Source organism: Epinephelus moara, chromosome 22 (assembly GCF_006386435.1).
Source record: "Epinephelus moara isolate mb chromosome 22, YSFRI_EMoa_1.0, whole genome shotgun sequence".
Lineage (NCBI taxonomy): Eukaryota > Metazoa > Chordata > Actinopteri > Perciformes > Serranidae > Epinephelus > Epinephelus moara.
This window is the reverse complement of record NC_065527.1, coordinates 34,089,506-34,093,379: the sequence shown is the minus strand read 5'-3', so window position 1 is coordinate 34,093,379 and position 3,874 is coordinate 34,089,506.

The window sequence follows — 3,874 nt, the reverse complement described above, 5'->3', positions numbered from 1 at the left end:
CTGTAAAGCATTTTAATAAACTATCATAATTAAAACAACTGGAGACTGAGAACAAACTGATATATGGGTCTGATCACTTTTTTAATGAAATGACATAATTCCAGACAGGATGTTAGTGTGTCTGTGACTTCCTGTACAGACTGAAGGCTGCTGGAAACTGTCGGGAAACTGTCCGACTTCACCGCAGCTTTTTGTCACCGCCCCCGCTGTGGCCGCCTGCTCTTGTCTACTTTTCAGGCGAGGCGCAGTTCATCTCGAACGAGCCTATTGTCACAGCCCTAAAACACTCCATTTGCCAAACTGCAGGCATATAAGCAAAACTCCCTTTACACAATGCACTCATAAATAGAAACCTGCATTATAGGGCCAGTAGGCAAACAATGAGAAAATAACAAATGTAATTATAAGTGAAAAACTGATGTTTAAAATTGCCATTTTTACATTGACTCCAATTGTTCACATTAGAGCAAAATTCAAAATGCTGTCAAAAATTCAGTTTTTGAGATAAAATTCTGAAATTTGCGACACATCATCTACCATGACGCTAGAATTTTGTCCTTTTTTTCATGAACATTGAAGATTTATTTAGCAAGAATTTGCATGTATATGTTTACAGTACCGTTTACAGTCAAACATTTTGATGCACTGTAGGCTCAATTTTTGATAAATCAAAAATCTGAGAAACACAGTTTTTGTAGGACAGTCTGAAGATGCTCTGTAGCAAGTTTGGTGTCAATAGAGCAAAAATTGTGGGAGGAGATAGGTTTAAGAATTTTCACAGTTTTTGAAAAAAAAAACAGTGATGAACTTCATAATTTTTAATAGGTTTAAATGTACAAAAGTTTCTTCAGTACTGGGGCTACAGTTTGATGAAAGTTGTGAAGTTGTAGCACGTATGGTTGATTTGTTATGAATGAAAGAGTTTACAGCTGAGGATATTTGGCATGAGACTGGACCTTTGTGCAAAGTTTGGTGAGTTTTCACCGATGGGAAGTATGATTTCCTCGGAAGAAGAAAGAAGAAAGAAGAAGAATACCTAGGATTACAATAGTGTCCTGGCAGCTTAGCTGCCCGGACCCTAATTAGAAAAAAATCACAATAAAGCATAAATAGGTCAAAGGAAACAAGGAGAACAAAAAATATATGTACATCAACTGCATTCAGAAGCATAAGTAACATATGAAAATTAATAGAATATACGTACATAAAGCACAAAAAAGAGACAACCAAAATAAGAAAAAAAAAAAAAGGCACGAAATATATGCAAACAGATATACGAAGCAGGGAACCTTTACATAGGAAGTATTAATTTACAAAAATGGAGTAAGGTCAAGGTTCTCATTAATTCCTGGATGCACAGTAGCTTTCAATTTGAAAATCCATTCCGCCTCTTTTTGATTGAGACGTTTCTGTCTGTCCCCTCTTCTATCTGCCTCAGGGATATGGTCAATACCCATAGCCAGCAAAGAGGAGGGGTCACTGCCAGTGCATTGTGTAAAGGGAGTTTTGCCTATATGCCTGCAGTTTGGCAAATGGAGTGTTGATTGGCTCCACCCATGTCTGAGTAGGGCCTCATTTAGGCCACCTGTGAACCCTGTAGCTTTATACCCTGATGAAGGCCAGTGAGCATGGCCGAAACATGTTGGTGTTTTTAATGTTCATCATGAACTAGCCATTTAAAGCCGCTACAAGGAACTTTTAACTGGATATGCAAAAGTCTCTCATTTCTGCCGATGTCTGTGTGTGACCTACAACAGCAAATGAGACCATCGTTGTGAAGATAAGCTATTTCTATATAGTGTATATCCATACCTTTAGGAAACTGTCTCCGGGTCCGCCCCAGGTCGCTTCCAGGACGAAATGATTTACGGCACTCAGACGGCACACGTCATCTTACCTAGCTGCTTACATTTATAGTGACTCCTATAAATAGTCGCTATTCCTCCTCCTCGACCCGACGTCCGCGGGGAGTTAAAATAGCAGCAATCATCGGGTAAAAGTTCTGTGAAAGCACTGGTCTCACCAACAGTCAGCCATGTCTCAGTCACACAGAGAAAATCCAGTCCTCAGGAAGTCAGGAAATCCTTCAGGATAAACATTTTGTGCGCTAGCGATCTAGCATTTACCAGCCCAATCCTGGCAGGAGCCGGCGGGTCCACGGCGTTAGCTGTCCAGGGAGCCACACACAGAGGCCGCAGGTTGCGCAGATTCACTCCGTGCCAGTGGGGACGAGGAGAGCAGGGGCCGCGGGGCTGGAACACCTCATCCGGGCCGACGACAGGTACCAGCCAGGCGTCGACAGGGTCCAGCGAGTGCAGAGAAATAAAGAGGCGAGGCACCGCTCCATACTCAGTCCAAGAAGCCATGGAAGTGCTCGCCAAACAGGCATCAGGCCTTACCAGCCGGCGGTGGGGCGCGGCAGAGGTGAGCTGGGATCCCCGATAGGAGCGGGGGCAAAGTCTTGTTGTTTCATTCATCCCCAAAACAAACACATGTGAGCCAGGTAAGCGTCTTTACGACAATACGCGCTAGAGCTCATCGGAAATGTAGACTTCATTCCGGCAAAACACTACCGCTTTTGTCCACAGGGTCACCAAAATCAACTCAAAATGAAAGTTCCTTGTAGGGGCTTTAATAAAGGCCTTTTAACTTTTGTACCAGAGAAGAGTTGCCTTGGATTTTGTTTTTTTTCAAGATGTATTGCACACACAGCCTTTTAAACTATAGTTTTTATAAAACGTGCGCCCGAAATAGTAATAAAATGCGCACGCGTTTTATTAAAATATACGCGCGAATTAGAAAGCACACGTGCGTTTTTAAAAAAAATAACATATGCATGTCACCTCCTGGTCTCTGTAAGTAATAGTCTCTGACCAACATTAACACTGTTTACACACAGACATTGATGAACACGTGTTAAAATATAATGAAGATGACGGCGCGTATAAATGCAGCGGCTTGGTACTCTATGCTAGTGCTAGCTACTAGCTAGTAACGTTACTGCTAGTGCTAAGTGCTGAACAGAATTTCGTTGTACAATATACAATGACAATAAAGTTGTCTAATTCTAATAATTAAAAGACTCGTTCCCTTACCGTTCTTTCTCTTAGTTGTGCGTGTATTGACAAGAATCCACATTCATTGGTGTAAATGAAAATGCTATGAAAATGCTCAGAAGGCTGCACATGAGCTGAGGACACAAGGAATCGACATGGAAATCCAATCCCAAAGGATCAGCCCACTACGAACATGGAGGACAACGTAAAGAGAGCGTTCACATGGCAGCAGCGACAAGAGATGGAGGAAATCAGATGATAACACACATGAGAGAAAAGGTACAGGAATTTAGGAAGAAACACGACACTGAAGAGAGAATATTGACCCCAAACAAGACTAAGTAAAATAATGAAACACTAAAAGGATAGATTTACATGGATGACAATTTATTTTGAATTATAGGGTGTAACCAAAGGAAGAGAAGTATGGACAGAAAAGAGAAATATGGGCACAGACTCTCAGAAATGTAAGGGGACTTTTATGTTGATTTAAGGGATACTAAATCATTTCCCCCCCTACTTTAGCTTTTCAGTTACCAACACCCTACAATCTATGTTTTGAGTACAGTCAAATCACTAGAGAGTTAGAGAGCTGATTTAATGTTACTTCAAATATCTTTAAAGGACGTAATCAAATGGTGAGAAATATAGACACGAAAAACAATTATGGGCACAAAAGCCCTTAGAAATGAAAGCAGAGTTTTAAGTTGATCTTTTTAAAGAGACACTGAATCATTTCCCCCCAACTTTGATTTTTTTTTTTACCTACATCCTATGTTTTGAATACAGTAAAACCACTTGAAGTTAAAGCTGAAACC